The following is a 13,783-nucleotide window of genomic DNA, read 5'->3' as shown; positions in this document are numbered from 1 at the left end:
AATAGGCAGACTCAAGGCTTGAGGCCCCCAAGGAAATAGCGTGCGGCGTCGCAACGTGTTAGCCGAGCGGGGAGCTTTAGAATAGGGGTTTTTCCGACGCAGCGGAGCCTGGCTAAGCGTCTGTAGATTGCAGCGCCACGACGGTAAGCCAAGGAAAAGCATTTAAATATAAAAAGCCGACAACGCTATTTTATTCATCAAAAAGTACTATTACTGCACTAAACTATATTAAAACTACAAACCGTTTTCGTCAGACAAGATGAAATTGGCCATTTGTCAATCCAGACCGAGGCTGGGAAACTTCATTTGAACCTTCCGCGCTTTCCGCGCTTTCCGCCGTCTGGCCCCCATGGCAACCAAACAAGGCGAACTCGCTAAGCCTAGCAGCTCGCTAAATCGGGAAGCAATCAGAAAACATAGCGTGTTTTATCTCTAAAGTTTGTGGTGCGGGCGTCATGAGACGTAGCACAAGCTTCATTGGCATTTCGTTTGCCGTGAACGCGTGACACCATGGAGCGGTAACAACGAATGCGTGCCGAGGCAAACGGCCACCACAAAGAGGTTATATAGAACTTCTGGAGTGGAGGCGGTGCGTGAAAAGTGAAGCCGGCGTTTGCCATCTTGCAAGGGGCAAGAAGGAGATATCGCCAAGGGGCGCTTGCATATATAACATCCCATTTGCGGCTCTACGCTACTTTGCACTTGTCTGGATATCTTCACGCTCTTTTGGACCGCATGGGATAAACCTTGAGCTAAAAAGTTCTGAAAAAAAATTGTATATTAATGATCAGCATTATTGGAGCCTAGGGCACAGAGCATTTATACAGTGTGTATAAATGTGCTGTGTTGATTATGCCGGGTATGAGAGCCTCAAGTGTTATGTTGTTGAATAGCTTATGTCGAGTATAATTGCACTAGAATTATTGTAAGTCTTAATTGCTCTCAACAATAAAATAAAATAAATTAATTAACTCTTTTTATTACATTCAACTTTCCGCTACAGCATCAAGTCATATATCGTTAAATAGCTTGTATCGAGAACGAGATATTGCATTATACGATTTGCTGGTATTAGCTAATGAAGTTTAATTAAGTGATTTCATTAACAATTCAGTTTTAGGCTAAAACATCAAGTCATATATCGTTTAAAAGGTCTCTACGAGTAGAATTCAAAATCAAATGGTAAACTACGCAAAACGATGAAAAACCGAACTAACGCGGGTCTCACTTGGTTAAAATAAACGCGCGTGATAGAAGCGAAACTTTCTCAATGTTTACAGATTCACAGCACGTAAGCAATAATAAGGGCTCCCGTTATTTTTCTTTTTTTTTTTGACCTTTTGAAAGAAACCAACATCTGGCGTTGGCACGTGCATCCCCTCGGTTAGCTATTTGCAGAAACAACTGAAAGAAGACACTCGTTTTTTTCCTGCACTTCATAATTTCTGTAGCATCATCGTAACGCTTTTCCAGCTTGAAACATTTTTATTAGACGGCTGTCATTTTTTCTCACAGTGCTACCCAAAATAGTTTGAAAGATGTCGCACTAGTTCTAGAAGTCGCCGTGTTAATATAGTTTTCCAGTGCTATTAATATCATTAAAATAACAGACTTAGCTGATTCAGCGTTGGTAAAGCAGGCAACGAATGCCGCTCATTTGGACAGAAAATTTTTATACCGTCAAAGAAGCATACGTGCCGCAATGCAGATTTAAGGGCATCTTCTTATCCCGAAAGAGTGTTCGTCAGCTGTATGCTCTAATTTTTTTTTGAAACTCAGTTTACGAATGTGCTATGTGCGCCTCAGCGCAAGTGTTTTTTGGTCCAAGAAGCAGTAAAAAAATCTGGAGAGCATTATATGTGATAGCTCGGCCCCGATTACATCCACTCTTATCACAACGTAAGGCGTATGAAACAAGAAATTGGCAGTCTATACAATGGATTTTGACGACAACCTGATTTCATTAAGATTTTCTTAAATTCACATGCGCGCAAGTGCTCACGAAACGCGCGCGATGCGCTTGCGCTGGCTGACGCCGCGCGCTTTTTGCCCCTTGCAACATGGCCGCCGCTGGCTCGGCCGTCTTCACCCGCTCGCATTGGCGTCCATGGGGGACCGCCACTCCAGAAGTTCTATATAACCTCCCTGGGCCACCACTTGGCTGGACGCCGCCATGTTGCCGTAACCCAAGCGACCCAACGGCGGCTTGGGGCGAACGCTATTTTCAAAAAATAGGGGCCGCCCCTAGCGCTAAATCAAGTCCCATGGAGGAAGGGAACAACTTAGGAGAGGACCTTGCCATTACCAATGCATTGGAAAGTGCGGCGGAAGTGACGCCAAAATTTAGGGTTAGCCAAGTCGGGCCTTTAGCAACGGCATCGCGGTTCCTATGAAAACTCGGGCCACTTGCAACAGCGTTGCTAAAGGCCCTAGGTACGTGACCATCGCAGAGATGGAAAATACGAAGGGGTTAAGGAGGAGATGCAGCGTTCGGTCCCGGCGCGGCCGCGCCGGCTTCAAAAAAGTGACGTCAGGGCCTCTCCTAAGTTCTTTCCTTGCTCCATGCCAAGACCCCAAGTGCGCCTTACGTTCTGCGCCTGCGCATGTCGACGCCTCAAGCTCCTTGGGGGCCCCAAAGCTTGGGGCCAGTATTCTAGATCTCTCTATCTATGCACTGCAACGTTTCGAAATGTACGAAGAAGGAGCAAGATTCACGGTCGAGACCGACCACATGGCCTTAACATTGCTGAAACGCCTGCGCGAGCCAAGTGGTCGCGGTGCGCCCTGACACTACAATGCTTCGAGTTCGAAGTGCAGTTGCGGACGGGCTGTCAGGGGCGCCGGTTACTGACACCCAACGGGCAGGCGAAGACAAGGAGGAGATGGAAGGGCGGCTGTCTCCCCCTCTGCGGAAGGAGCGCGCAGTGTGGAGGGCCAGAAAATATATCTAATGGCAGGCTACCTGCCATTGTGCACCACATCGTCCGCACCTGCCGTAAATGCCAGCGGCGGAAGACACCGCCCATTAAGCCAGCTGGGCTCCTGCAGCCTATCAATCCCCCGAAATTCCCATTTCAAACAGGTTGGCATGGACTTACTGGGCCCATTTCCGGAGTCCTCCATGGGTAACAGGTATGTAGCGGTTGCCACTGACTACCTCAGCCGCTACTGTGAGACCAAGGCGATTCCCCGTGGTACCACAGAAGTTGCCCATTTCTTCATTCAAAACATTTTGCTTCGTCATGGTGCCCGAACAGTCATCTTAACTAACAGGGGAACCACGTTTACGTCGGCGCTCACGAGCGAGGTCCTTCGACTCAGTGGCACCACCTACCGCAAGATAACAGCTTACCATCCGCAAACTAATGGACTGACTGAGCGGCTTAACAAGACAATTGCCGATATGAGTTCAATGTATGTAGATGACGATCATCAGAACTGGGATCGTATCCTGCCGAACATTACGTTCGCATGCAACACTTCGATCCAAGAAACTACACGCTTCACTCCATTTTATTTGGTTCATGGACGCGAACCCTTGACTATGCTGGATGCCACGCTTCTTCCGGATTCCGCTCTCTCCACTGTAATGGGGGCTGACCAATTTATTCGCGACGCAGAAGCCACGCGCAGCTTGCCCGACAGCGAATTCGGCACCAGCAAGAACACGACGCCCAGCGCTACAACCTGCAACACCCAGAGGTGACTTACACGCCCGGCAACCAGGTCTGGGTATGGAGCCCAATACGGTTGTGAGGGCGCTCTGAAAAGCTTCTGCGGCGTTACTTTGGGCCCTACGAGGTGCTTCGCCGTCTCAGCGCTGTTAACTACGAGGTGCTACCACAAGGAACTGTCCGCTCCTCTCGACAGCCGAAGTGTGAAATAGTTCACGTCGCCAGAATGAAGCCATATTATAATCGTTAAACCGTTTGTAGGGTCCAAACCAGAGCCAGAGACTCCCTCGTATAACTTGCCCTGTTTATCTATCGTTCCCCTACGTTTGCGGCGTCGGGTCGATGCCTCTTGGAAGGGGGGCAGTGCCATACCGCTGTCCATCTTCTGGCGCCACCAAGTGGCCGAACCATGTCGGCACGCGGCTGAGCGTCGCCTTCGTCTCTCGAGCTTCGATTCAGTAAAAGGGCCCGCTCGGTTTGTTCTGCTGTTTTCTACGTTTGCTGGTGACAATGTCATCAAGCACATATTTGATAACATGAAGCAAGAACTGACGCGCAGTACATTAATGTCAAAATAAAAAAAAATGACATTATATCACCTTTCTCCCGGAAACAGTTTTAATCGTCACTGTTTCCATCGCCACTCTCTTAAAAAAATGATTGAGACCATGTGCCATTACCACCTATTCCCACAACCTCGGCATGCGTTGAGGCATTGCCTTCTAACATCATACCCTGTCTATTGTGTACTTGTCCTACATTGCATCTGCCCTGTGCTGCCCGCACCGTCGCTTTTCAGTACGCATATGGCGAGCGAGTCAATTAAACCCCTTGGTTTAATTATGGGCAGCGATCTATTACGATTAAGTAACAACAGCTGGCGATACTAGTCTAACCTCAAAGACAAATTTAGTTGTCAGTGACAGCGCGCCTACAAAACAAAACCACGTTATCACAAAAAAAAATCATGTGATATTAAATGAATGATATAATGCAAGTTGACGATTTCTGAAAATGAAGAAGTCGTACCAAGTTAAATGCTTTGATTATACGACCGTGGTCACGATCAATTTTTTTTAGAGCAGCTTCTGTCCATAAATTACTTCAAGGAACGTCTCGTCTGCTCAGCTGGTTAAACGACACACACTGCAAAAGCTTTCAAGTGACAAAGCATATTAAATGAAAAGGGGAAAGAATCTTGGAACAAAATTTTTTTCGTTATTTGTCATTTGCACGATTACATCACGGCAAGCCGACAATAGAGATGTCGTTTTAAAGTAAATGAGGAAGGGAAACCTAGGGCTGTTCACTATGCTGAACCGGAATCCGTGGTTACTCACGCAGGATGCTAAGAGGCGAGCAATGATTGTGTTGCATATTCAGGGGACTCCCGCTTTGAATATGTCTTTGATTTTTTGTCACAAACTCGACTTGCGGGGACAATAAGTAATACGTTTCTTTAATTTTACAGCTCGTTTTCAACGCCAAGGAAAAATACGGCTCTAATATGAACAGAATATGAAAACGTTATACCATGTATTTAAGTCGTTTAGCATTCACCTCCAGCTACAATCTAAGAACTTTGAGCTCATCGCACTCCCGTGAAATCTTTTGGTGCCAAATTTTATTACGGGAGCAGCGTATCCATTGCGAAGAATGTTCACCTCTTTCACAAGTATAAGACACATACTGTTGAAAACGAGACCGTAGCAATGCAGAGACAGAGCAGGAAGCTTTGCGCGTAGACACTGTTTGTTCATTACCGGAATCGCGTTTCATTCAGTTGTAACTGCGCAGCCTGTTCCTATCTTCGCTTCTCTTGTCCCGTCTGTGCGAACGTTCTCGTTCCAAACATTGTTTCTCACCTGCTGGTCTCGGTATAGCCTACTGAGACACGAGACACGTATACCTCTGCTGGAGGCTTGGTAACGTCTCCGTTGTTGGCTTAAGGTCTGGTGATTGGAAAAACACTGTAGCCATATGGCCAATATAACCTTTTTAAATCTTTACAAGATAATTTAAAGTAATTGTACCGTCGCCCATAACCATGTGAATCTTTAAGAAAGTTGCACCTAATGCTAGGAGCATAACACGCGTGATAGTTATAGCAAAAGAGAAAGGGGACATGTGTAAGGGTGATAGTTTGATCTTTCCTGTTATTTGTGATCGAAGTGACGTGCAAATAGCCCTTATATTGATCGCTTACGTTATCAAATATTGGTTGTGAATGGTGTTCCGGTGTTTTCTTCTTTTGTATTAAAAAGAAGTTAATTTCAGAATAAATTGACTTCACCTCTGAACATCAGATGTCACCTTAGAGAGGCCGCGGAGACCTCTTTCATTATTTACAAAATGACTCGTAATGCTTGAACAATAAACATTCCTTTTATATTTAACTATTTGGCGATATTTCCCCATCACACGTTTGATTACATTCGACTTCCTGGGACGGCGAAGGCGTTTGAAATCACAAAAGTTTACTTTTTAGCAAGACAAGCGGTCCAGTCGTAAAACTAGTTTTGTTTGCCATCCCGAAGTGTCACTTGGGAAATCTACCTGAAAGTGTTAAAAAAACAAAGAATTGATTATGAACCGCATTATCAATAGTCTGAAGACAGGTGCTTTTATTTTTTCAACTCAGGTGTCTCTATTCTGCTTGTATGCGTCAAAGCACATTTTCGTTATCATCAAGACTAGCAGTTCAATTAGATACTTCGCGTAAAATTAAACACATAAAAAGCAAACGTTCCAGGTTTTTGCCACCTGACTGTCCGAGTGAACATTAGTGTCCTCAGCAGCATTCTTTATTGAAGTTGGTCTTCCATTACGAATTTGAATTGTATCGTCGATCAAGGCCGCATGCAGATTCAATTAATATGTCATTCCAGCCGCGGCCAGCCATTTTCTTGGATATTGTGGTTAGGCACTTTCGTGATACACAGCATGCGGGTGGTTATGGCGCCTCTACCAAGCAGTGGAGTTCGCGCCGAGGCCGATACCGCGGCGTCTCCTCCTGCACCCGTTCAGGTATGCTTACGCGTCTCGCGGTGTATTGCTTTGTAATCGAATCTCAGCGTCACTAAAACCTTCTGTCTACGATACACGATTCAAAAATTAGCACCGAATGCCGCATTGTGGGAGGGGAGACAAGCGAAGCGCCTATATTCTGGAAACGCCAGAAGCCCAACTCCGGGTTACGGCGCGTGAATTTACGGCGGAGGGAGTCTAAGACGCGCATCCCAGAGATTCAGGTCGTGTCCGCAGCCATTCTGCAGAGGGTAGCCTGATCAGAGATATAAACCACGGGGCGAACGTCTTAGCTAAGCGCAGCCAATCTATTACTACGCAAAAATAGACTTCATGGTCCTAAAGAAAGCTTATCATAACTGGTAAGGGGTCACTAGGTCCAATATGTTTTTCTCCACTGCTGCACTCAAAGGTCATAAACGGCTACAACGCTGGTGTACTCAGAACTATACTGGTGCTAAAGTATGAGTGCATTTTTCTCAGAACTTTCTAGCTGGCCTTTCGCTTACAAAGTGAAACTGATTTCTAAATATATTTTTTCCTTTGACCATATTCCTGTTCTACATCAGTGGTTTATGAGTGTTTCCTTTACTAATGGACTGTCTACTCTTAGAGCATTCAATATATCCCTATGCTTTTTTCTGCACTCCTTTAGGTAAAAAATATTGATTGCCAGGCTTTCTTTTTCGGCTAAGATTGGTGAATTCTGAATGTTTTCGAATTATTTTGTTTCAGATGTTCACAGGACACATCCCAAAAACGAGGCCAGAAATATTGCGCAACGTAAAAATAAATACTTTCATAAAGCGTAACATACGTTCACAACTTCAAAGAATTTGAAATTTGTCTTCTAACACATTTTGTCGAGCCTACACGCTTTTATGAATTTGTAGAAGAGGAAAAATTTGCAGAAAAAAAGGTAATCAGTTGTAATGCTGAAAATTGGTGTACATATGTGGAAAGCATTAGTGAGATGGAAAAACGTTTGTTCGAAAGCCATAAAAAATATAAATGTTTTAAAAGGCGCGTCACACTTTAATAGTGCAACTATTGTCTGTGGAGGCATCAGGTGAAGCATTCGGAGAAAGCTGTGTACCCTGGGGATCTTTTCTGCGTCGGGGCAGCGCATGCTGACACTGCCGTATTTAAACTCTTTTGTTGCGTTGGTGCTCAGATGGGGGGCAGACTTAGACTCAAGCCCACACACACACACACATTCGCAATCCCAACCTCTCAAACTCCCGTTAACTCATTCGCACTCACACTCATTTCTTCTCACCAGCACTCACATTCACTTCCACAAATGTAGGTATGAATGCGTCGATATGAGGGCAACCATGAGTGAGTGCAAGCAGGATAGCTAAGCGGGCGAGTTGGTGATATCCCGGCCAGTTGGCTAGGGAAATCACCGAGGCGTATAATATGGCTAAGAAAGAAAGATTGTGTGTCAGCAAACCTTCCCTGCTCCTGCGTGACAGCGAACTTGCATATCTGGACATCACATAGTAACACGTGCGGTCTGGTTTTGGGGTTTTATTGTTTCTGTACCGCATATAATTGTGTTTTCTGCGATCAAATTTTAGTTTAGAGTCAGCGCTTGTTCATGTTGTTGATTCTTGTCGTCCCCGTTTGTTCGCGCTGCTTTTTTTGGATGAGTGAGTGCTCTGACCTATGGGGCCGACAAGAAAGGTGTATTCAACAAATCATGGGTCGTGTTATAACACCGTGATTGGAAGTCGGGTCAGGATGAAGTTGCTGCAGTGAGCTGCGGTGCACTCAGGTGAGGGCAAAGTGTGACTCTGTGGCGCAAGCAATTAGTCCAATATCTGTTGCAATGAACCAGCCGCCAATCAGTTTCAGTAGTTACAGTTTCAGTGGAGTTGTTACGTGTTCATGGTATTCTAGGTCCTAACCGTAAGATCACTCATTCGAAGTAACGCATGCAGTGCAGGTGCCCGGTGTGATGACCAGTTCATTTAATTCCGCTCAACTTTAGTGTCCAATGTAGAAGCAGAGAACAAGGTGGCTACACAGTATGAAAGCATTGTATTGTATTGTATTGTATTGGGGTTTTTTGGCGCATAAGCAACTCAGGCTATCATGCGCCAAGAGCAAAGTATGAAAGCAGTCGAACAAGTCTAGAGGGGGACCTCCGTCCTAACGTTTCTTCTTCGGAAGCAAAATCATATTTAAAGTATTGCAAGAGATGATTGCGCTGCCCAGACGAAGACACGCGCACTTTTCGAAACGCAGGCTCAGCTCGGGAACGGAGGCTCCCCCTCTACCCTTGTTCAGTGCTCTTACAGCTTAAATGCGTTACAGAAGTAGTTACGCCAAAGTACACAAGGGGGTCGCTTGCGTAATGCAATATTCAAGAAACAATTCAACAGCATTCTTATTTTTTTGCGGTGCGTTCAATAGTAATTCATGAAGCCTTAAAACACTGAATGCTTTGTGTCAGCTGAACGCTGCAATGACTTCATAAAAGCCTTGTACCTTTTTCCTGATGTGGCTATTATAGGTAGAACCTCGATTTTCTGTTGAAGATCACGTCGTATGTTCGCCACGCTACACTGAAAAAACAAATTTTTCACGGCAAGCCGACTGATAAGCTGTGTTATTTTCTTTGTTGAAGGTTCATTGCTAACAACTGTGCGTATCTGTATTGAGAACATGTTTTCCTAATGAGTAGTAATTGCGCCCTTTTGTTCCTCCGTGCTTTTAGTCTCACACATAGATGCTGCTATAAACTAATTTGTTCCTACAGGCATCACTTGAAACAGATGAGGAAAATTTCATCCTATTCTTCGTAAGAAAAATCGTTTGGTTTACTCAATGCAAAAAGTAAATTGGTTTATTGGAAAGGAAGGGCGCCAAATCTCTCACATTTCTCGGTGCACGCCTGGCTTCATTCGTAAGGGAAGAGAGCATGTTAGGAGAGAAAGAAGCAAATGCGAAAGAGTTGCCGCAGTCGAGATATCCGCAACAATTCCAACCATCAGTGAATCTTTAACGTGCAGTCACATCGAAAAGCACACGGAAGCCTTTGCGTTTTCCCTCCATAGAAATAAGACCACCACAGTCGGGTTCGAACCTGAGATGTTGGGATTAGTAGCTGAACGTCTGAACCTATGCGCCACTGCGGTGGGTAAGCTTACCGCTGTAAAATTAAGGGGTGGCGAATACCTCTATTTAATTTTGGGGTATGTATGGGAGGAGGCGGAGGGGTTGTTCAGCGATTTTTTAGTGAAATGCCCTGCTAATTTGCGTAGCAGGCCAACTTTAATTTGTAGCCTTTGTCTATATAGCGGTACCCTGAATTAATGTCGTAGTGCGACATACCTGTAGATTCACTTTGTAAGTAAAGCACTTTAATTTAAAGCTGTGCGTGGAAGTTACAATACACGATCAATACCTAAAAACTACTTTTCGTGACCAAACGAGCTTCAAAACAGCACCTCGCGTTCGCCGCCGCATCTGCACCTCTTAATGACCCTTTTCATCGGGGCGTGCCCAAGTAACGTTTCCGGGCCGCGGCGGGCCTAATATTAACTGCCTAGAGGCACAGTCTTTGCTTATTTGTTTCTCCCACATGCGTGTGACTAAGTTAGAAAGAAAAAAAGGAGTAGCATCATATTTAATGGTCGACGTTTCTGGAGCTGATGATGCGCATTAAACGTTTTTGCGGTGCGGAGTAAGTGATTGAATGCCGATCTGTAATGCGATTTTCCCAACCTCCGTAGATATCCTCGTATGGTGCCTTCAAACTCCAAACCATAATATCGTCACCATAGTGACGACATGCCTAAATGATGAAGATTTGAGGCTATGTTCCCTATATTTTTATGCCTATTTATTTTTACGTTTTTAATTTGTTTGCTTTAGACTGAGCGTATCATTCGAGGATAAATGAGAGCAGCCCTATCGAGGTAGTAAAATACAGGTAGTTGTCCCCTATTTTATATTAAAACAAAAAATTGATCAAGTTATACAGAAGCAGATGTGGGTAACCTAAGGAGGTTTCGACATCAGGAGGTCGACTTCAACCTCAAAATGACCTCAACCTAACGGAGTGATGTGAGATTGGGGTGAGGTCGGCAACAGCTCGAAATTTGTGTATTTAGGTCACGAAATTGGACCTCAATCTCACTCGTGAGTTTGAGGTTGCGTGAGGTTATCATTGTGTGAGGCCGCAATTGCGAGGTCTAGGCTTTTTGCTGTTGCGCGGCTGACTGCGAAAAGCGCCCTTTTTGACGCAGAATTCAATCTACCGTCGCGGTGTGTATGCGGAGACTCTTGGTGCTCGGTTACTTCCAGTTCGGACGACCGGATGCCACAACCCCGTCCCAGTTTTCGCTTTTCCACTGTAATGGCGCAGTCGCAAAGCCCGCGGACGCTTCCCTCTGGCCTTCTTGGAAGGAGATTTTTTTTTTCTGCAGCACGAACTCCCCACGTCTCCCCCACTCTCTGCCCCTGCCTTGGTGGTGCAGATGTTTGTCGCCGACTCAAACACCCAGGAGCGCGCAAAGTACATAACTAACGGTGATTAACGGTACATTTGTCTGGTTCCGCAAACAATGTCAAGAAAAACGTTTTTGCGCGGACGGCGCGGATCAGTACTCTCTGTCATGTACATGCCGGTTTCCAGCCGGCTGCTGTCTTGCATTCTGTTAAGAAGAATCCCGCTGTCTATTATTGCATGGAGACGTAACAGTCTGGTACAGTGGAATAGTTAGAGAACCTAATACTGAAAAACCAAATAAAAAAATATAATTGTGAACAAACCAGGAAAACCAGCACAAGGCCATCTGGGCATTCTATTGAGGTCCTCCCTTTCGAATCATGACGCTACCTTTCCATACTCCGGTTCTGTAAATTTGTGTTCATATATTCTCCAAAATTACCTCACTTTGGTCTTGTGTTTCTTCTCCCTTCTCATATATTTACAAGTGGCCTCGAGCAGCTGCAACGCCGAAACAATGCAGCATGAGTGAAGCATAACACCGTTCCTTACATAACCAGTATAACGGTAAAAAATGCATGAGGAAGAGACGAACAGTACAGTTTATAAGACGCCGCTGGCATATAGGAAAGCAGCCTGCGCATGTTAACCGTTGACAGGCGTTTACGTAGAAAAAAAAAAGAAAAAAAAAAGGAGCCTGATGCTTGTACAGTAAAATCCAAAAGAAAAAATATAGTTTTTGGTCCGCAAAGGCCCATTGTTCAATCTCTCGAATCTGCGTGAAACTAAACAATGCAGGAGAAAGGAGGATAAGGGATTCGTCAACGTTATGAAATGTCAAGTCCCTCTTGTAATCTCTTATTTAGCGTTAAAAAAAAAAGAGAAATGTTCTCGTATATGTTTTGTGGGGCTCCGCAGCGCGTGTGTATCCTATTTGTATTGTGTTTGCGCGGGCAGCACGAGTGCGCATGAGAAAGCAGCCAATCTTGGGGGAAGGATGTTAGCGGCGAAAAGACGAGGGTAGATAAGCTCGTCGGAAGTAAGGCGCGGGGCCTTTTTGTCCCGGCGAGGAGGTCAGCGCGGGGCAGCCAGCGAGCGTCATGGGCCAGCGGGGTATAGACCAACACTGATCTGTGACGTAAGCGCGATGCGGTGGCGCTTCTGCCGCCAGGCTGGGCCGGTTGGGGTGTGAAAACTAGGCTTAGCGCCCATAGAAATACATGGAAATTTAGAAGCAATTTTCTAATTTCACGGCGCACCTATGATCTCGTTATTCGGTACAGAACAACCATGAACATCCTACAACAGATCACGCAAGTATGAAATCTCATTAACGAGGTGAAGTATTTTTAAAATACCGCGAAACGCATGCGGGTGCGAGTTGGGAGGGCAGCCCTTAGGAACACATGTAAACCCAACTTACCGCAACATTTTACTCGGTTCAGCAGCTTTGAACCCTTCTCATTTTTTGGTGAACGTCTTGCATCATGCCCTGACATCATGTTGCATGGCACACTACATTCCCTTGCAAGCACTGCAAGTCTGACGACTTGTGGGACCGTTCACAACACGATAAACTGACCGCGCACAGTTACAGACGGAAACGCACCACAGGCGCTGTCGCTAGCAGACGCTCCGGAGCTTGAGGCGGCCACGGTGGTTATTGCCAGCTGCCCTGTCGTCTGCTGCGATGCGCGACTCTCGTTCGGTCCGTATTGTCGTACGGTGTTTGACAACTGCCTTTTAAATTTAATTATGTGTAGAATGTATCACTTGAAGAAGAGTATTATCAAGCTAATTTACTCCATGCAGCAACATATCAGACTGTAAACAAAACTGCGTGTTTAGCTACATGGGAATTTTGGGGGTGTCCGGATTCACAACATAGATTATTCGGGGAGGTTTAAAAGCAGACCGCCTCCACAATGACGCAGAATACTTCTTCAAAGCGCTGGCCAACGTTTAATGAGCGGCCACCACTTCTGGTGCTCTGCGAAACGAGAAAAATGTTGCGGTAAGTTGCGTTTACCTGTGTTTTTATGGGTCGCCCTCCCAACTTTCTCCCCCATACGTTTCGCGGTGTTTTAAATATACTTCGCCTCTGAAATGAGGTTTCGTATTTTCACGATATGTTCTAGGATGTTCACTATTACTCTGCACCGAATAAGGACATCATAAGTGTCTCGTGAAATTAAAAAAACTGCTTAGAAATATTTCGGTTCCATGTATTCCTATGGGCGCTAACCCTATTTTTCACCCCCAGTCGGCTGCGACGCCATGAGCGCCCCCTTTGTTTGTAAAGATGAACGGAGTGCCTGCAGAAACGGCCAAGGCGTATTCGCGTGAGTTTTTGTCACGCGAGGAGCAATGTTTCTTGTGTCGCCGTTAGAGCTTCGGCCCTATTATTCGCCTTTTCGCTCCGCAGTATGTTTTGTCTCGCCGCGGTAAAGCCCTGACATTCTTCCCGCTTTTCTTTGCTGTTCTGTTGTCGCGCGCATGAACACCATGTTCTCAGCGCAGTAGCGCCTGATGTTGTTGCGTTTTATTCAATGCGTTTTCGTTTATCCGGAATAAAACTGTGTTTTCAAGAGAGTGGATTTGTCACTCGTCTGGCGAAACC

This window comes from Amblyomma maculatum, unplaced genomic scaffold (genome assembly GCF_055883805.1).
Source record: "Amblyomma maculatum isolate TAMU_Amacu unplaced genomic scaffold, ASM5588380v1 scaffold_37, whole genome shotgun sequence".
Lineage (NCBI taxonomy): Eukaryota > Metazoa > Arthropoda > Arachnida > Ixodida > Ixodidae > Amblyomma > Amblyomma maculatum.
Note: the sequence above shows the minus strand (reverse complement) of the source record.